Genomic DNA, 22185 nt, shown 5'->3' on the forward strand with positions numbered 1-22185 from the left:
CTAGCATTATAAATCAGTTAACTTTTAATCGTAAACAATTTATTTCGTTTGGGGTCGCCATTGCCTACTACGTAAATTGCGAGTAAAAAAATTTTGAATAACTTGAGATAATATTATTATGATTATGATTATCATTACTATTGTGAACTCCTATTCCCGACCAAAGATTCCCAAAATTAAAGCGAAAGCAGAAGGGCATTTACGATCGCATGATGCAAATGTTAAGATAATAAGAGCTGCAGAACTAAACCATGCAGGAACATTTTTTTTACAACGGCGTGGAATTTCTGGCGTTTGCCGATGGCATCGACATCATCGGTAACAAAAATCGCGAAGTCTCTTCTGCCTTTTCCAAACTGGATAAGGAAGTAAAGCGAATGCGCCTGGTGGTAAACGAGGACAAGACGAAGTATCTCCTGTCATAAAAAACAGTCAGCGCATTCTCGCCTTGGAACCCAAGTCACTGTTGACAGCTATAAGTTCGGGAAAGTGGAAAATTTTGTGTACTAGGGAACCAGCATTATCACAGATAAAAATATCAGCATGGAAAACCCACACAGAATCACTCTTGCAAACAAGTGCTACTTTGGACTGAGCAGGCAGTTCGGGAGTAAAGTCCTCTCTCGACGTATAAAAAACCGCACTCTATAAGTCACTCATCATGCCCGAGCTGTTATATGGCGCAGAAGCTTAGACAATGACAACATTCGATGAGACGTCTCTTAGAGTATTCGACAAAAAGATCTTACGGAAGATTTACAGGCTTCTACGCGTGGGCGACGGGGATTACCGTATACGATGGAACGATGAGTTGTATGAGACTTAAAACGAAATATACATAGTGCAGGGAATGAAAATTCAGGGGCTCCCCTTGCTTAGACATATCGTTCCAATAGGAACCGAAGTTCCAGGTGTGAAAAAATTCAACTCGCAATCCGCTGATGGTTGCAGAGGAATAGGGAGCCCCCGCTGCAATGGAGAAACCAAGTTGGCACAGAGAGAAATTGACTGGCGTTCTTTGTCGAGCTTGGCCAAAATGGCTTAGGCGGTTACAAAGCCAAAGTAGAAGAAGAATATGCAAATGATAAATGGCGGAGTTGGGGGAGGATGCGCCAGGTGGTACTTATCAGATGGATTCTGGCAACGGTTCCATCAAAAAATTGCATTACCTTAGCTATCACTTCGTCTGGAATTGCTGCGACATTGTTACCAGGTGGGTGCATTGCCAATTCAGCTCTTGAGCTGCCACTGAACATATAAATCATCGAAACTCCCACATGCAATATTTCCAGGGCAACCGGTGCACATAAAAAATTGCTTAAGGTCGTTGATCGATTGTTGTGAGATTTGCGTGGAAACGTTCAACCATTCGGGAATGCATTGATATTTCTCGCAGGAGATTTTACGCAAACATTGTCTGTAGTTCCCCGATTAACACTAGCGGACGAGATAAATGCTTGCCTCAAATAGTCAACATTGCGACAAGACGAACATACATACACTGCAGCTGAAGTATTCGCGCGACAATAACTGGACATTGGGAACGCAAAGCTGCCAGTTAATGAGAGATTAAGACAAATTTTTATGGCCTGATAATTTTTGTAACTTAGAAACATCGAAAGGAGAACTGATCGAAAGAATGTTTCTTTATTAAGAAAATTAATTATAGGAATCTCGATTGGCTCATTGAACGGGCTATTCTTGCTGCGAAGAATAAGGATGACTATCAACTAAATAATAGTGGTATTGAAAACAGTCGTTGCTTGAGCCGATCTGCCATTTTACCAGACTGCCAGGCCACTTGCTCACGTTGGTGAATACCACTAATATTATTCAATCCAGCATTCAACGTGAGGAAATAGCACATTCGTCGATAAACACCGTTGTGGAAAAAGACCATCCAACGGAATTTTTGAACTCGAACTGGTAGACTCCACATACTGAAATTGAGAATAGGTGTGCCAATTATCATGTTGCGGAATATTAAACGGCCAAAACTTTGCAACGGCCGGCGACTCGCACTAAAGAAATTGATGAAGAAAGTAGTGTAAGTAAAGATTTTAACGTGGCCTTTCAAAGGTGAAGAATTCCCATGATTCCGACCGATACACCATTTCAATTTAAAAGATTGCAATTCCCAATTCGATTGACATTCGGAATCACAATCAATAATGCTCCAGTCGAACTTTGGAAAAGCAAATCAGATATCCTTGATATCTATCTATGCAGCGAATGGAAAAACAATAAATATTGTGTGCACACAAGTACTTATTACATAACCAAACACATATGAAACGTATGCATTGTTTCGTTAATAATTTATCATCCATATAACAGGAATACGCCACAGCAAAGCGTGGCAGGGTACAGCTAGTGTTATTAATATTTCATTGAGGATTACCTTGTTTTTTATTTTTAATTGGAATTTTTATATTTGTTTCTAACCGAAAGCATTTATTGTCAATACTTTTGAGATTAGAACATATTGTATTAAATTTATATTTTTTATTATTTATTTATTTAAATTTAATGAATTTTAGAAGATTTTTTAGTATAATATTTTTAACTTTTAGAGTTTGTGAAGGTGCATTAGGTCTTTCAATTCTTCTTTCAATAATTCGTACTCATGGAAATGACTATTTTCAATCATTTAATATTTTACAATGTTAAAATTAATTTTTGTAATAATTTTTATTAGACCAATTTGTTTTATTGGTGGTATCTTTTGAATCATTTTATATTTAATTATGACTTATTATATTTATCTTTAATTTTAGCATTTTTAGTTAAGATACCAATATTTTTAGTTCATTTATGATTACCTAAAGCTCATGTTGAAGCTCCAGTTTCAGGTTCTATAATTTTAGCTGGTATTATATTAAAGTTGGAGGTTATGGTTTATTACGAGTATTATCTTTTTTACAATTAAGAAGTGTAAAATATAATTATATTTGAATTAGAATTAGTTTAATTGGGGGGAGTATTAATTAGTTTAGTTTGTTTACGACAAACTGATTTAAAGGCTTTAATTGCATATTCTTCTGTTGCTCATATGGGGATTGTTTTAGGTGGACTTATAACTTTAAATTATTGAGGTTTATGTGGGTCTTATACTTTGATAATTTCTCATGGATCATGTTCATCGGGGTTATTTTGTTTAGCCAATATGACTTATGAACGGTTAGGGAGTCGAAGTTTATTAATTATAAAGGGATTATTAAATTTTATAACTTCAATAACTCTATGATGATTTTTATTAAGTTCTTGTAATATAGCTGCGCCACCTTCATTAAATTTATTAGGTGAAATTGCTTTATTAAATAGAATTGTTAGCTGATCATGATTAACTATAATTTCTTTATCTTTATTATCCTTTTTTTAGAGCTGCATATACTTTATATTTATATGCGTATAGACAACATGGAAAGGGATTTTCTGGAGTTTATTCATTTAGTGGGGGTAAAATTCGTGAATATTTCATTTTAATACTTCAATGATTTCCTTTAAATTTACTAATTTTAAAAAAAGAAATTTGTATAGTTTGACTTTAAAATTTAAATAGTTTATTTAAAATATTGATTTGTAGTGTCAATGATATGATTTATGTCATTTTAAATTGTGAAAAAATATTTATCAATTTGTAGAATTAGATTTTTAATTTTATTTAGAATTAGAATTAATTTGTTTATTTTTAGTTTGAAGAGATTATTGTATTTTTTTGGAATGAGAAGTTATTTCATTAACTTCTTCTAGAATTGTAATAACTATTTTATTTGATTGAATAAGTTTATTATTTATATCTTTTGTTTTATTAATTGCTTCTTTAGTAATTTATTATAGAAAAGAATATATAAGTGGTGATATTAATATTAATCGTTTTATTATATTACTTCTTATATTTGTATTATCTATAATGTTATTAATTATTAGACCAAATATAATTAGAATTTATTAGGTTGAGATGGATTAGGGTTAATTTCTTATTGTTTAGTTATTTATTTTCAAAATGTTAAATCATATAATGCTGGTATATTAACCGCTTTATCAAATCGTATTGGTGATGTTGCTTTTTTACTTGCAATTGCTTGAATATTAAATTATGGAAGTTGAAATTATATTTTTTATTTAGAATCAATGAAAAATAGAATTGAAATAGAAGTAATTGGGGGGATTAATAGTATTAGCTGCTATAACAAAGAGAGCCCAAATTCCTTTTTCTTCTTGATTACCAGCTGTTATAGCTGCTCCAACTCCTGTTTCTGCTTTAGTTCATTCTTCAACTCTTGTAACTGCTGGTGTTTATTTATTAATTCGTTTTAATATTTTATTAAATAATTCTTTTTTAGGTCAATTATTGTTATTATTATCTGGATTAACAATATTTATAGCTGGATTAGGAGCTAATTTTGAATTTGATTTAAAAAAAATTATTGCTCTTTCTACACTAAGTCAGTTAGGATTAATAATGAGAATTTTATCAATAGGATTTTATAAATTAGCTTTTTTTTCATCTTTTAACTCATGCATTATTTAAAGCATTATTATTTATATGTGCAGGGGCTATTATTCATAATATACAAAATTCACAAGATATTCGTTTAATAGGGGGATTAGGAGTTTATATACCTTTAAGTATTTCTTCTTTTAATGTTGCTAATTTAGCCTTATGCGGTATGCCTTTTTTAGCTGGATTTTATTCTAAGGATATAATTTTAGAAATTGTTTCATTAGGTTATATTAATTTTTTTTTTCTGCTGGATTAACAGTTTGTTATTCTTTTCGATTAATTTATTATTCAATAACAGGAGAATTAAATTGTGGTTCTTTAAATATATTAAGAGATGAGGGTTGAATTATACTTCGTGGAATAAGAGGTTTATTAATTATAAGAATTATTGGGGGGGAGAATTCTTAGATGATTAATTTTTCCTACTCTTTGTAATGCGATAAAAGCATACAATTTGCAACCCTATAAATCACCTTGTATGAACACACCTTAAAGCTAATCTAATACAATAATTTACGATATTAAAAATGCAACACTGTGCTATGTATGACAGCTGCTAAGCTGATGTAAAAAGTGAAAAAATAAATTGGCGGCATTCGCCCGCGTACCTTAAAATCGAGAAGTTCAGTTTCATTTTAAATAATTGGAGGTCCCACTAACAGCGGCGGAAATTCGCCCACTTACTTGGGGAGCTGCAGGAGCACCACCGGAGCACCACCGGAGCACCCACATACAGGCGTACAACACCTTCGTGCGAGAGCACGCCCCAAGCGAGGCGCAGCACGACAGTGGCAAGCAGCAGCATACAGCGGAGCGCTAGGACTCCCACACCAAAGCAGGCGTTGGCCGGCAGCCGCGCCGGCGGAGCACCAGGGCTCCAGCTCCACTTCACATCTTTATATAATTTGTTTACCTATATATATAAAATTATTAACTTTATTTGTTTGTATTATTGGAGGATTGGTTGGTTGGTTGCAGTGCTTCCTAGTCGCTGCCCAGGATACAATTAGCGCATTATTGCGCCATTTTGATGCACTTCTCGCGGGGGATAAATATCTTGTCTGTGCACTTCCTATGTTGCTAGGTCGAACCATTTCGACTCTCTAATGAATCTGCCGATTTCGCTAATGGTAGCTCCTGATAGGTCGGTTAGTTCAGCTATTAGATGTTTCCCTAACGTCTTGTGTCTAATGTTCGAAAGGCCTGGACATTCACACAGGAAATGCTGGACACTTTCTTCGCTATCTTCTAGTTGACAGCTGCGGCAAATCATATTATGGGGTAGACCTATTTTTGCCGCATGTTTGCCTATGGGCCAGTGGCCTGTGATGGTTGCTAAAATTCTAAATACCTCTGGCCTTGATCTGCTAAGCAGGTCCAAGGTTTTCGCCCTGTTATAGTCAGGCCATAGTTTTCTCGCTATCCTACAAGTCTGTATATCTGACCACCTGCGTCTAGCCAGTTCAAGGAAATTCGTAGTAATCTCTCTTTGGACTACTCCAAGAGGGCAACCCAGTGTCACTGCCTGGGATTCATCCAAACCGGCTCCTGCCTTCGCCAACTCATCCGCCTTCTCATTGCCTTCTATGTTCCTATGTCCGGGAACCCAGACAAGAGAGACGGTATTTGACTGAGACACTGAGCACAATATTACTTTGCATTCCCCAACTAGCTTGGATTTGGTAACGGGTGACGCTATTGCCAATAGCGCCGCCTGGCTGTCAGAGTATATTGTTGCTTTACTGCTGTGTCCAACCCTATTGCCTAGCATTTTGCAGGCTTCTAGGATCCCTAGGACTTCCGCTTGGAAGATGCTTGTATTATTATTGGAGGATTAATAGGTTATTTAATTTCTCATGTTTCTTTATTTCATTTAAATAAATCATTCAATAATTATTTAGTTAGTTATTTTTTTGGTTCTATATGATTTATACCTTATATTTGTACTTATGGAATTATTAATTGTCCATTAAATTTAGGGGGATTAGTTTATAAATCATTTGATCAAGCTTGATCAGAATTTTTAGGTGGTCAAAATTTATATAATAGATTAATTAAATTTTCGAATTGAAATTTTTTTTTCATAATAATAATTTAAAAATTTATTTGCTATTATTTGTTTTATGAATTACCTTTTTATTTAGATTTTTTTTATTATTTTATTCAAGTAGCTTAAATTTAGAGCATAACATTGAAGATGTTAGGGTAATTGAATAATTCTTGAATGTAGTGAATTAATATTTGTAATTTATAAAAAAAGAATATTTTAATTTTACAATGAAAATGTAATGTTTTTATTAAACTATATAAACAGAAGTATAAATGGAATTTAACCATTAAAAGATAAAAGTTAGCAGCTTTTTCTTGAACATCATACTTCCTTAATTGGAGTATAAATCTCAATTCTATCATTAACAGTGATAAGCCTCTTTTTGGCTTCAATTAATAGATTAATATTAATTGAAAATAAGGGTATTAAATTACCTAAAATTAGGTCGAAACTAATTGCAATAAATCGCTTCATATTCAATTAATTAAGGTAGATTGAAATTTCAATACTTTTTGAATGCAAATCAAATGTTATAATTAACTACAACCCTAATTTGATCAATTTAATATTCCTTGGTTTCATTCATGATATAATCCAATAATTAAAATAATAATAAAAATAATTGAAGTGATTGTTCGTATAAAAATATTTGAAATTTTAATAATTAAAATTATTGGTAAAATTAAAGCAATTTCTACGTCAAAAATTAAAACAATAATTGTAATTAAAAAAAAATCGTAAAGAAAAAGGAAGACGTGATGAAGATTTAGGGTCAAATCCGCATTCAAAAGGTGAACATTTTTCTCGGTCTGTTAATGTTTTTTTTGATAGAATTGATGCTAATATTATTACTACTCTAGAAATAATAATTAAAATTGAAGTTATAATAGCAATTGAAAAAATTATTTAACTACTAGATTAGTAGACCTTATGATTGGAAGTCAAATATACTTGTATACTATATAAATAATTAATTAATTAACCTCCTCATCAATAAATTGAAATATAAAGGAATAATCAAACAATATCAACAAAATGTCAATATCATGCAGCGGCTTCAAAACCAAAATGATGAATTTTTGAAAAGTGATTATTTAAATGTCAATTAAACATACTAATAAAAAGGTAGTTCCAATTAATACATGAATTCCATGAAAGCCAAATTCCATGTTGCCATAAAAAAAAGTAGATCCGTAAACTGAGTCTGCAATTGTAAAAGGGGCTTCAATATATTCGTATGCTTGTAAAATAGTAAAATAAATACCTAATAGTACTGTAAAAAATAATCCTTGTGTAGCTTGTGAATGATTTTCTTCTATTAAACTATGATGTGCTCATGTAACAGTTACTCCTGAAGCTAAAAGAATTGCTGTGTTTAGTAAAGGAATTTGGAATGGATTAAAAGGTTTAATTCCCATAGGCGGTCATGATGCTCCTAGTTCAATAGCAGGTGATAAACTTCTATGAAAAAAATCTCAAAAAAAAAGATATAGAAAATAATACTTCAGATAAAATAAATAAAATTATTCCTCATCGAAGACCTAAAGTAACAGAAATAGTATGTAATCCTTGAAATGTACCTTCACGTGATACATCTCGTCATCATTGATAAACAGTTAAGATAGTAATAATATTTCCTAATACAAATAATGAAATATCATATTGATGGAATCATTTTACTAAACCTGAAACTGAAGTTATAGCACCGATGGCTCCTGTTAAAGGTCATGGACTATAATCTACTAAGTGAAAAGGGTGATTAGCGTGTGTTGACATTAATTAACTTCTCTAGAATATAATGTTCTTAATACAGCAAATACATAAGATTGAATAATTGCTACTGATGATTCAAGAATTAATAAAGCAATTTGACCAATTAAAAGTAAAGATACAATTATATACGAAAGTGAAGGGCCCGTGTTCCCTAATAATGTTAGTAGTAAATGACCCCCAATTATATTAGCTGCTAATCGAACTGCTAAAGTTCCTGGACGAATTACATTACTAATTGCTTCAATGCAAACTATAAAAGGTATTAAAATTGCTGGGGTTCCTTGTGGCACTCAATGAGCAAACATATGTTGAGTATTATTATTTCATCCATAAATTATAAAACATAATCATAAAGGTAATGCTAAAGTTAAAGTTAATGTTAAATGACTTGTTCTTGTAAAAATATAAGGAAATAATCCTATGAAATTATTAATTAAAATTAATGAAAATAATGATACAAAAATAAAAGTTGATCCTGAGTGACTTGATGGTCCTAGTAATGTTTAAAATTCTTTATGAAGTGTTAATAAAATCGAATTTCAGAATACATGATAACGTGAGGGTATAAGTCAATATACTGATGGAATTATTAATAACCCTAAAAATGTTCTTATTCAATTTAATGATAAATTAAAAATTCTTGATGAATTGTCAAATACTGAAAATGGGTTAGTTATCATTTTCAATTTAATGACTTAGTTGATTTTTGTGAAATCTGAGTTTTAGGAGATTTAGGAATTATTGAATAATAATTTATTATTCTAAATAAAATAAAAGTAATTGAAAAAATAATAAATAAACTTAATCAACCAAGAGGGGCTATTTGTGGAATTAAAAAATATTAAATATTTTAATAATTTTAGTTTGACATACTAATGTTATATTTTAACTAATTTGTTTTCATTAGAAGTAAGTGTTAATTTACTATTAAGTGGTTTAAGAGACAAATACTTGCTTTCAGTCATCTAATGATGAATTTACTACATTTGTAATTCATTTAATAAAGTGATTAATAGGGATACTTTCAATTACAATTGGTATAAATCTGTGATTAGCACCACAGATTTCCGAACATTGCCCATAAAATAAACCTGGTCGATTTATTAAAAAATTAGTTTGATTTAAACGACCAGGAGTTCCATCACCTTTTACACCTAAAGAAGGAACTGTTCAAGAGTGAATTAAATCTGCTGCAGTTACTAAGATTCGAACTTGAGAATTTATAGGTAAAATTACTCGATTATCTACATCTAATAATCGAAATCCATCTGTAGTTAATTCATTTGTTGGAATTATATAAGAATCAAATTCTACATTTATAAAATCTGAGTATTCATAACTTCAATATCATTGATGTCCAATCGTTACTGAAGGTTCATTAATTTCATCTAATAAATATAATAATCGTAAAGAAGGAAATGCAATAAATAAAAGTACAATAGCTGGTAAAATTGTTCAAATTATTTCAATAGTTTGGCCATGTAATAAATTTCGATTTGTATAATTATTAAAAAATAATATAAATATTAAATAACCAACTAAAGTAGTAATTATTACTAAAATTATAAGTGTATGATCATGGAAGAATGTAAGTTGTTCTATAAGGGGAGAGGCACTATTTTGAAGGCCAAGAGCAGCTCATGTTGTCATTTATTTATAAATATTCTAATAAAAGTAAAATACTTTATATATGAAGCTTAAATCCATTGCACTAATCTGCCATAATAGAAATTTGTTAAAATAGGCAATTCAGAATATCTATGTTCTGCTGGAGGTGTATTTTGTAACCATTCAATTGAAGAATTTAATTGTATCGAATAAATTACTTGTCGTTGTGAAATTAAACTTTCTCAAATAATAAATAAGAAAAATAAAATCCCTAGTAATGAAATAGAAGATCCAATAGTTGAAATTACATTTCATGTAGTATAAGCATCTGGATAGTCTAAATATCGTCGAGGTATCCCTGCTAATCCTAAGAAATGTTGAGGGAAAAAGGTTAAATTTACACCGATAAATATAATTAAAAATTGAGTTTTTAATCATTTTGAATTTAAAATTAATCCTGTAAATAAAGGGTATCAATGAACAAATCCTGCCATAATAGCAAATACCGCTCCTATTGATAATACATAATGAAAATGTGCAACTACATAATAAGTGTCGTAAAGGATAATATCATCTGATGAATTAGCTAAAACAACTCCTGTTAAACCACCAACTGTGAATAGAAAAACAAATCCTAAAGTTCATAATATAGCTGGGGAATAATTTAATTGAGTTCCATGTAGTGTAGCTAGTCAGCTAAAAATTTTAATTCCTGTGGGTACAGTAATAATTATAGTTGCTGAAGTAAAATATGCTCGTGTATCAACATCTATTCCTACTGTAAATTTATGATGTGCTCATACAATAAAACCAAGAAGGCCAATTGCTATTATTGCATAAATTATCCCTAATGAACCAAAAGTTTCCTTTTTTTCCGTATTCTTGACTAATAATGTGAGAAATTATTCCGAATCCAGGTAAAATTAAAATATAAACTTCTGGATGACCAAAAAATTAAAATAAGTGTTGGTATAAGATTGGGTCTCCCCCACCGGCTGGGTCAAAGAATGAAATATTTAAATTTCGATCTGTTAAAAGTATTGTAATAGCTCCCGCTAATACTGGTAAAGACAGTAGTAATAATAATGCAGTTATTGGTAAGGGCTAAGCTCAGGACCTTACCGGGGTCACACAGGGCGGATCGTGAACGGCCTACTCCGATAGGTTAGCTGCGAATAACCAATAAGCAGTCCCAGACCAAGAGCGGCAGGAGGCGAGGGCCTGATTTAAAAGATCAGAAATGCTTGATGAATCTCCTGTGTCCGGGCGAACAGATGCCGCCCCCCCAAAAAGCATCCCAGGATTGAGACCAGTTAGATCCTGTTCATGGCATACTGGAGCATGTATACGATTAGTCTGATATTGGGCTGGCGAGAGCAGTATTCCGCCACTTTAGTATGTGAGGGTGACACCTCACAGAAATGGCTGGTGGGCTAATGCTGCGATCGCCTTCGTCTCGTTAAAACCCTGGCAGGTCTTCAAGTACGTTCAATACACGTCGCCATTTAGTTGGCCGCACAGGTCCAGTTGAGATTTACTCCTGGTTTTGCGCTGTCTTGGCTCTGAACACAATATCCCATAAGGACTTGTGTCAACCCTCGCGATGGCCTGCTCCTTTGAGAGAAGGGAACTTCGGGACACTTAAAAGCGACTGTGCTACGTGTGGAGATAGCGGCTTGAAGCGGAGACCCAATTGACTGAAAATGATTAAAACAAAACCAATAAACGAAACGAACGTCGATGATACGGAGGAAGAATGCAGCGCATTCAGGAAGAGCAGTAGAGTCGTGCGCTCCCCGCCACAAACTCCTCTGCAGGCAAATTCCGGCACCACGAGCACGGAGAAAGCCGCCGGCGTGGCGCAGAAGGCTACACCTTGCCAAACGGCAACTCCCGGCAGCCGGGATAGTCGTCTTCAAACGCCGGCTGCTGCAAACAGCGACAAGCATGTCACCGCAAGCTTGGGAACTTGCGAAGGCAATGAAGATGAGCAATTGGCCCAGATTCGGCTTGTCCTGAAGAAGATGCAGAGCGCTGTGTCTAAGCAAAAGAATGTGTCCATGGACATAAAAACAGGTATGGCCCAAATCGAGGAGAGCTTAAATATATTAAGCTACCTCCGAGAGCAGCGCCGGAAGGGGCCTACCCTTTCCGAGCTGCGGAAGGCTGGCCCTGGCTCGCAAAAGAGAGCTCGAACTCGATCCGACTCCCCTACAGGCGAGCCGGAAAAGAAGAAAAATACTACTGCTAATAATAATAATAGTAGTAAAAACATTATTATTAATAATCCTAATAATAATGGCAATAATAACAACAATGCACAGAAAACCGTACCAGACAATCAATGGAAAACGGTTGGAAAAAGCAGAAAGCCCAAGCCAGGGCCAGCGCCAGGTGAACCCTTGGTCAATAAGGGCGAGGCGACCAGCCGCAAAAAAAAGAAGAGGGTGAGAAAAAAGAAGAGTCTCGCCAAATTAATAATTAAGCCAGCTGAAGGCAAAACCTATGCAGAGGTGCTGGGAACGATACGCGGTAAGCTCCAACCCGAGAAGACGGAGACCGTAATTCGATCTGTTCGGAAAACCCGCGAAGGCGGCGTGCTCATCGAAATGGAGCGCTGTGGCAACCACACAGCATTTAAGGAAAATGTGTGCACTGCCATTGGCCAGCTTGGAGACGCCCGTATTCTCACTAGACGTTTACGTCTAGAAGTTCTGGGCATGGACTGCCTAACCACGGCCCCAGAAGTGGAGAACGCTATACGCGGGGAGTTAGGAGACAAGATGAATGGCCAACTTCGCGTCTCTCTCCTCGCTGTAAACTCGCGAGAACAAAGAATGGCCGTGGTGGAAATCGATGAACTGCCAGGCCGGACTCTTATTGAAAAGGGGAAGCTGCGAGTAGGTTGGATTATCTGCCGCGTCCGAGAGCGCGCGGATGTCCAAAGGTGTTTCCGCTGTCTGGGGTATGGCCACAAAAAGGCGGCATGCAAAGGCCCAGACAGAAGCAGTTCATGCTGGAAATGTGGTCAGCAGGGCCACATAGCCTCTGCGTGTAAAGAAAGCCCAAGCTGCTACCTGTGCTCGGCAGGAGATGGACAGAAAAATTCCCATCACCTGCCCGGGTCGGGAGCGTGCAAGGCCTTCAGGGATGCCCTTGCTGAGGCTAAGACAAAGCTTGGGAGAATATGATTAAATTTATACAAGGCAATATGAACAGGAGTAGGGTAGCTGATGACCTGCTGGACCAATTGGTTCTTGAACAAAGAGCAGACGCTGTCATCATCAGTGAACCCTATAGAACAAAAGCAACCTGGCATGTTGACCAATCAGGCTCGGCCGCGATATGGATTGCTAACCCCAACCATCGCGCAGAGAGCAGCGGGGTAGGACGCTGCTACGTCTGGGTTAAAATGGCGCAAATCACTGTGGTGAGCTGCTACCTGTCTCCAAACGACACAGTCCCTGTCTTCAGGGGAAAGCTCGAAGACCTTGAAGACGAATTGCGCGATATAACCGGCCACATAATTGTTGCTGGAGATTTCAACGCAAGAGGCGTGGAATGGGGTATGCCCCAAACAAACACCAGGGGAAGACTGGTCCTTGAAATGGCAGCCCGCATTGGCCTGACCATCCTCAACACCGGAACGACCCCTACATATCGAAGGCCGGGTTTTGGATACTCTATCCCCGACATAACCCTGGTCTCAGAAAGCCTTCTCCGAAGGGCTGACGGATGGAGAGTGATGGAAGACCTGAGTGGTAGCGACCACAACTACATCACCTTCCAAGTCACTGACATCACGCGAGGGCAAACACGTAGTATCCCTCGCAGGAAACCAGGATGGAACCCGTCTAGGGTCGATGTTCGCAAGTTCGATACGTCACTCCTAGCAGATTGCCAAGGCATTTCACCCACAACGGGAGAGATCCACAACAGGGAGTCTTGTACTAAGCTGGTCGAAGAAACTATGCGCTGCATTCACCGGGCATGCAAAGCCTCAATGCCACAGAGGAGAGCATGGTCAGGTAAAAAGCAGGTATACTGGTGGAATGACCGAATTGCTGAGCTGCGAAGGGCCTGCCATAGAATGCGGAGACTCGCAACGCGCGCTCGTGGTAGACCCGAGGCGCTGACCAGAGCAGCAGCCTACAAAAGCGCAAAGAAAGCACTTGGGGCCGAGATACAGAAGAGCAAACGGAACTGCTGGAAAGCGCTATGCGACGAAGTGGATCGCGATCCCTGGGGCCAGGGATACAAAATAGTGATGAAAAAGTTCCATACATCATCACAGGCGATGGATGAGGCCCGAGTTAAGAATATAGTGGATGCGCTATTTCCCACACACCCACTAAGAGCCGACACAGTGTTCGTCGAGGAGCAAGCCGAGGCACCACTGTTTTCGACAGACGAGCTGAAGCTAGCCCTGCGAAGCATGAAAGCCGGCAAGGCTCCAGGCCCAGATGGCATACCAGCGGAGGCAATCAGGTTAGCAGCGGAAACGAGCCCTGATCTTCTGCTTAACATGTACAACAGCTGCCTTAGGGCCCGGGTTTTCCCAAGCCAATGGAAGAAGGCGAGACTGGTGCTTATACCCAAGGGCAAAGGGGACCCAAACTCTCCTTCATCCTTCCGGCCACTCTGCATGCTAGACACAGCAGGCAAAATGATGGAGAGTCTGCTCAAAATACGCTTGACGTCAGCCATAGAAAGCGAGGGAGGCCTTTCACCCCGACAACATGGCTTCAGGAAGGGACACTCAACTATAGGAGCAATTGGCGAAGTAGTCGAGGCGGTACATAAGGCCGAAGAAGCCTGCCACCAGGCGCGGCCAATAGTGCTGCTAGTCACACTGGACGTCAAGAACGCCTTCAACTCGGCAAGATGGGACGATATGCTGGAGGCCTTGGAACGGTCATTCAAGGTTCCAGCATTCTTGCTAGATATGATCCGGCACTACCTCAGAGACCGTTGGCTTTTGTACGACACAACACAAGGTCAGAGAAAGAGACGTATAACCGGCGGAGCGGCACAGGGGTCTGTACTTGGCCCGGACCTCTGGAACGCCACGTATGACAGTCTGTTGCGCACGGAAATGCCGGAGAGCGCCTTCCTTGTCGCCTTCGCGGACGACGTGGTAGCCGTCATAACAGCAAGAAATGTCCAGCTAGCACAGCTCAAGCTAAACCAGGTCATGCGCAACGTCAGTGGATGGATGAGCGATCACGGTCTGCAACTGGCTACAGCCAAAACGGAGATCGTGCTCCTCACCAGGAAACGGATCCCAACAATTATAAATATAATGGTCGGACCTCAACCCGTGACGACTTCTAGGTCTACAAAATACCTAGGGGTGAAGCTTGACAGCAAACTCACATTCTGGGAACACATCCATGGAGTATGTGAAAAAGCTGCGCAGAGCACGGCGGCTCTAAGCCGGCTGATGGCAAACGTGGGCGGCCCGAAGCCATGCCGCAGGAAGCTTCTGATGACAGCGGTCCAATCGGTGCTCCTGTACGGGGCAGAAATATGGGCTGACGCATTGAAAGTCAAAAAATACCGGGTTCAAATGTCTTCGGTACAGCGCAGAGGGGCACTACGCATTGCTTCTGCATACCGTACAGTGTCCGCGGACGCGGTTCTAGTTATTTCTGGCGTCATGCCAATTGAGCTACTTGCTTACGAGCGAAAAGAGATTTACAATCTCAGTGCCGAGATAGGTCGAGCAGCTGCCGCGGCAAGGGCGCGCGAGCAACTGATCCAGCAGTGGCAACAAAACTGGAACGCGAGCACAAAAGGTCGATGGACACACTCCCTGATAGCCGACCTTCAAACATGGCTGAACAGACCACATGGGGAAGTCGATTTCTACCTGACGCAATTCCTCACCGGTCATGGTTACTTCCGAGAATATCTTCATAGAATGGGAAGGGTGGACTCACCGTTCTGTCACTACTGTGGAAACGTCGAAGATAACGTGTACCACACATTCTTCACCTGCGAACACTTCTTGATTTCGCGCAGAATGTTGGAAGAAAGACACGGAGACATTACTCCGGACAACATAGTTGGGATAATGATTTCCAGCGCAGAAAAGTGGGAAGCAGTTGCGAGATACGTGAAATTCGTACTCCGCTGCAAACGAGAGGACGGTTGTCTACTGAGGACACCCGAATGAAACGCCCCTACAAAAGAGCAGCCCCAAGGCTCTAACAGCGCGCTCCTGCATCTGAAGACATGCAGAATTGCGGTGCCAGATGCGGGATTCTTGCGCGGGCGGTGGGAGTTTGGGTTTTAGTGGGTAGCCCAACACGCTTCGGTGGGAGTCCCACACTCGGGGAAGGTAGTATAGAGACTAGCGCCCCCGGCCAGTGCATAAAGCATTTCCCTCTCCTACGAAAAAAAAAAAATAAAAATAAAAAATAATGCAGTTAATACAACTGCTCATACAAATAAAGGTATTCGATCAAATGTAATTCCAACTGATCGTATATTAATAACTGTTGTAATAAAATTAACTGCCCCTAAAATAGAAGAAATTCCTGCTAAGTGTAGAGAAAAAATAGCTAAGTCAACAGATGCCCCTCCATGAGCAATAACAGATGAAAGAGGGGGGTAAACTGTTCAACCTGTTCCAGCCCCATTTTCTACTATACTACTAACTAGTAGTAATGTAAGAGAAGGGGGTAGTAATCAAAAACTTATATTGTTTATTCGAGGAAATGCTATATCTGGTGCTCCTAATATTAAAGGCACTAATCAATTTCCAAATCCACCAATTATAATAGGTATTACTATAAAAAAAATTATAACAAAAGCATGCTCCTGGTTGTCCTAATTCAGCTCGAATTAGAATTCTAAGAGCGGTCCCCACTAATCCGGCTCAAGCTCCAAAGATAAAATATAAAGTTCCAATATCTTTGTGATTTGTTGAAAATAGTCATTGTCGCGATTAAATGGCTGAATTTAGGCGATAGACTGTAAATCTATTTATAAGAATTAATTCTTTTTAATCAATTAGGCTTTATAGTCACAATAATGACATTAGACTGCAATTCTAAAGGAGTAAAATAATTACAAAGGCTTAAGAGATTTAACTTATATTTATAACTTTGAAGGTTATTAGTTTTTTTAACTTAAAACCTTTTTATAAATATTTAGACAGTTAAATTTATTTGTAATTAAAAAATAAAATAAATTAAAGAAATTAAAATTAATCTAAACGTTGAAATAAAAGAAAAAAATAATGTACATTTAAATGAAAAATTATTTATTTGTATATTATTAATTCAATTATTTTCAGAATAATTTAATATAAATGCAGCAAAACATAAACGTAGGTAAAAAAATAATGTAATTAAAGTTATTATAGTTATAATTGTTATTAAAATATATTGATTATTAACAATTAATAATTGAATAACTAATCATTTTGGTAAAAATCCAATAAACGGCGGAAGTCCACCTAAAGATAATAAATTAAAGAATAAACACATTTTTAAAGCTTTTGAATTAAAAAATTAATTAAAAACTTGATTAATATGATATATTTTAAAATTATTGAATATAAAAATTAATCTAAAAGATAAAAATGAATATATAGAAAAATAAATTAATCAAGTTGATTCACTAGCTTGTATAGCAGTTAATATTCAACCTAAATGACTAATTGAAGAGAAAGCTATTAATTTACGAAGAGAAGTTTGGTTTAATCCTCCCAATGAGCCTATTACTGTTGAAAGAATAATTACTAAATAAATAAAATTTCTTCAATTAGTATAAGAAATTAATACAAGAGGAGCAATTTTTTGCCATGTTATTAAAATTTGTGCATTTATTCATGATAAGCCTTCTATTACATTTGGGAATCAAAAACGGAATGGTGCTGCTCCACTTTTTAAGAGTAAAGATGAATGAATAATTAAATTATTAAATATTAAATTATTTTGAATTGTTGGGAAATTATTTATATATATTAGAATAATAGCAAACAATAATACAGCAGAGGCAATTGCTTGTGTTAAAAAATACTTAAGGGAGGCTTCTCTTGATATTAAATTATTATATCTTATTAGGGGGGTAAAAGATAATAAATTAATTTCTAAACCTATTCAAGCACTTTACAAGAATTAGACGAGATGGTAATTATTGTTCCTACTATTAAAATAAAAAAAATATAATTTTAGCAGTATTATTAAAAATTAAAAAGAAAAGGATTGTAAACCTTTATAAATGGGGTATGCACCCATAAATAAAAATACATTTTTCTTCGTTTTGCTTCATTTTTTCTACAATTCCTATCAAACGAAAGTAACAACAAAAAATGAAGTTTCAGGAATTATGTGGAAGTGTGGAAGTTTCCCCTTTTTAAAGCGAAGCGCATAGTGGAAAAAACCTTTTTGTTTAAAAAACTGCCTACTCGATTATTCATTTTACTGTTAGGAGATGCTATTGCTTTGTTTAATATTCGTAAAAAATAAAAATCGATTCCTGGCCCCAGCAACATGGACGTTTTTGCAGGCAATGGCAAATTACCTTATGTAATTCTGGTATGATTGAAAGTGCTGCAACATATTTTTTTTTTTGACAACCAGATGCTCTTTCGCTTATGATTGTCATTGTGCCATGATGTTATTTCCATTTTTGTAAAGTTCTTTACGAAACTTCCAATTGCTCTAAATTTAACTTACATTTTTCAGATTTACAGTTTTGGTGTCTTCAAACTAAAAAAAAAGCACCAAAAAACGCACCAAGCACCAAAATCAAAAATTTTCGCGTGTTAAATTAAGAAAAGCACTAAATTTAGTGCGAAAAGCACTAAGTTGGCAACAGTGCTTATGAGCTCCAATTCATATTGCTAACTTGCTTCGTTTCGCTTACAATTATGAATCTGAAAGGCTTGTGAATAAACGCAATAGCTCATTTGTTCCAGTGTTGCCACAAAAATATTACCAAATTCCTCAAAAACAAATGCAAAATCCTCAAAATCCGAACGAATTACTCAAAATTTTCTTTTTACAGATGTGAGTATTGTGTACTGCATACTATTTATAGGTACTTAGTATAAAAATTAATTACGTTCTCCAGTTCAACTGGTACATTTGTTCTTGAGGTTCAAACAAAGTATCACCGTTTTTAACACCCTTTTATTAGCTTCACCTGTATGTTTGTATGTTTGGAACCGACTCCTTTGGACTCGATTTTGACCCACTTTAAACGGACAGATTTAATTCAAGCTTTGTACACTTATCAAGAATCAGCGACAATATAATAATTTCATAAATTTATCTCATTATCCTGATTAGGATCGCCAGGATTAAATAATTTCCTCACACAGCCTCTGTGTGAGAGCAAGTGAGACAACTACGCTGTCTGCGCATGCGTACCGTCTACTTACTTTCCGACTGGAGCACTCGGCTTATTAGTGTTAATACATTCTATCCCTATCAGTTGCACAGTTGGCCAAGCGGGCTAAGGCGCAAGTCGTAGGCGCGAGACAACGAACTTACCAGACAGGATTTCAAATCCCGTCTATGGCTGAAAATAAATGATGTAACGCTATCTTCCACTGCTTGACCGCGGTACTGATATTAATTGCAAAGATGAATTTGGCAATACGCCACTTCTTTTAGCAGTAGAAAATATTCATTTCGATGCTGTACGAGCATTATTCAATCGCGGAGCTGATTGTGAAAAATAATTTAAATGTTACACTACTATTATTGTGAAAAAGTGTGGGTTGCTCGATAGACGAAAAATATGTCAAAGAGCGCCCCACGCTTTTTCACGAAAGCTTCGTGACAACCACATTATTGATATTTGACTGGAACTTCGACGTTACACGTTCAGCTTTCCCTTTCAATTTTCAATACATTCACATTTTCCACTAACCCACTCTTATTCTGCTACGGAATGGGAAACTTGTTTTCAATCATGATAAAAATATAGTAAGGTAGAACCGCTGAGAGTCACTTTTAAAATTCTTGACGTTACCAAACAATTTAATTTTTAAATTTACTCACAAACTCACACACACATTTTTATTTTCACTTTTATATGATTTTAAAATGTTGGCAAACTTAAAATAAAAAATCATGGCCGACAAATTGAGAGAACGGTTCTACCTTGCTATGTTTTTATCATGCTTTCAATCTTTCCTTTCAATTAAGTTTTAATTTTGCTTCAATTTTGATCACCTATTCAGCATTGACAGGCGAATTTCGAGAAAACAAGAAAATTATTAGGCTTTTGAATGCTAAAAAGTTAACATACAATGCAATTTAGAATAGCAAGTGGCCTTTAAAAGCGGATTAGTTGGTTGTTTTCTTGAGGACGGCGCGTTGACAATGAGATTGCTTCTCAGAGTGAATTCAGCCTACCAAATGGCCTTCAATTGGAAAAGACGTCTCCGAGCCGTTGGCCACAAAACGGGGTTTCAGACAGCGCGACTCCCTTTCATCTGACTTCTTTAATCTGATGTTGGAGAAGATAATAAGAGCTGCAGAACTGAACCGCTCAGGAACAATTTACTATAAGAGCGTGCAATTGCTGGCTTATGCCGATGACATCGACATCATCGCTAACAAAAACCGCGAAGTCTGTTCTGCCTTTTCCAAGTTGGATAGGGAAGCAAAGCGAATTGGTCTGGTGGTAAACGAGGACAAGACGAAGTATCTCCTGTCATCAAACAAACAGTCAGCACATTCGCGCCTTGGCACCCACGTCACTGTTGACAGTTACAATTTCGAGAAAGTAGAGAATTTCGTTTACTTGGGAACCAGCATTAACACCGATAATAATGTCAGCATTGAAAGCCAACGTAGAATCACTCTTGCCAACAAGTGCTACTTTGGACTGAGTAGGCAATTCAGGAGTAAAGTCCTCTCTCGACGTACGAAAACCGCGCTCTATAAGTCACTCATCATGCCCGTGCTGGTATATGGCGCAGAAGCATGGACAATGACAACATCCGATGAGGCGGCTCTTGGAGTGTTTGAGAGAAAGATTTTGCGGAAGATTTACGGGCCTTTACGCGTTGGCGACGGCGAGTACCGCAGACGATGGAACGATGAGCTGTATGAGCTTTACAACGATATGGACATAGTGCAGCGAATTAAAATACAGCGGCTCCGCTGGCTTGGTCATGTCGTTCGAATGGACACCGACGCTCCAGCTCTGAAAGTATTCAACTCGGAACCCGCTGGTGGTAACAGAGGAAGAGGGAGGCCCCCACTGCGATGGAAAGATCAGGTAGAGAAGGACTTGGCTTCACTTGGCGTTTCCAATTGGTGTCAGTTGGCACAGAGGAGAAACGACTGGCGTGCTTTGCTGAACTCGGCCATAATCGCTTAGGCGGTTACAGCGCCAAAAAAGAAGAAGAAGAAGAATGGCCTTCAATTTTTATGATTTTTGACAAGCAATGTGTGTAAGAAAATGAAAGGCAAGGTTGATCGTGTGTCGTTAGCGTTAAAGCAAAAGTCGAGCTAATAACAATAATAATATCCCAACGGTTTTTACCCTCCATTCCAGCCCATCCGCACGAGGGGCGCAGTCCGCATGACGTACGGAACCAATATTTCATATTAAATTGCTTGCTAGTATGTACTCGGATGTATTTTAAAGGTGTTATTTATTTTTATTTTTTGATGTGTATACATCTTTGATTTCGGTAGGGGTAAAATTTGCGAAGCTGTAACGCATATCCCAGCACAAAATTTCGAAGGGCTTAGCATGTGTATTTCAGCATAAACTTTTTATTTCCATTAGAAGCACCCTGTGTTTTATTGCTATTGTAAATGGTTGCATACATTTAGGCATATGCATAGTAAGAGAAAATGCGCTACAATTGATTATTACTTCCGATTATTTAAACTCCGCACATGCATACGGCCTTGTACCTATGTATGTACATAAATATATATGGACTCATTTGTTGCAACTGGGCATGAATCACGTAACTTTGAAACGATAGTCGTTCAAACGATAATGACAAACCAATGTTGTCAAAACACTGATTTATGCATTTATGTTGCTGTTACGTGTTACTGTTAAGTGAAGCAAAACTGGAATCGAGTTGACGATATCGCACAAACGATCAAACAGTTTTTGATTTTTATGAAGCAAGACAATCTCGACACGATATCGTTCAGACGATTGCCGTCATACGTGATTCATGCCCTGGTTTTGATATTCGTAGATGTTTTTAGGCATAGGATTAGTAGTCTATTTTGATAAAAAATCAAGGCGA

General features: G+C 37.0%; 3 pseudogenes; 1 reads left to right on the plus strand and 2 right to left on the minus strand.

Moving 5' to 3' along the window:
• The first annotated feature begins 1088 nt into the window (after nt 1–1088).
• Nucleotides 1089–4867, plus strand: LOC118750195 (annotated as a pseudogene).
• Nucleotides 4868–9830: 4963 nt separating this feature from the next.
• Nucleotides 9831–16881, minus strand: LOC118750193 (annotated as a pseudogene).
• A 346-nt stretch (nt 16882–17227) lies between these two features.
• Nucleotides 17228–18099, minus strand: LOC118750192 (annotated as a pseudogene).
• Nucleotides 18100–22185: the final 4086 nt, after the last annotated feature.

The sequence above is a fragment of the Rhagoletis pomonella genome, unplaced genomic scaffold, assembly GCF_013731165.1.
Source record: "Rhagoletis pomonella isolate Grant_MI unplaced genomic scaffold, Rhpom_1.0 Rhpom_scaffold_00164, whole genome shotgun sequence".
Taxonomy (NCBI): Eukaryota; Metazoa; Arthropoda; class Insecta; order Diptera; family Tephritidae; genus Rhagoletis; species Rhagoletis pomonella.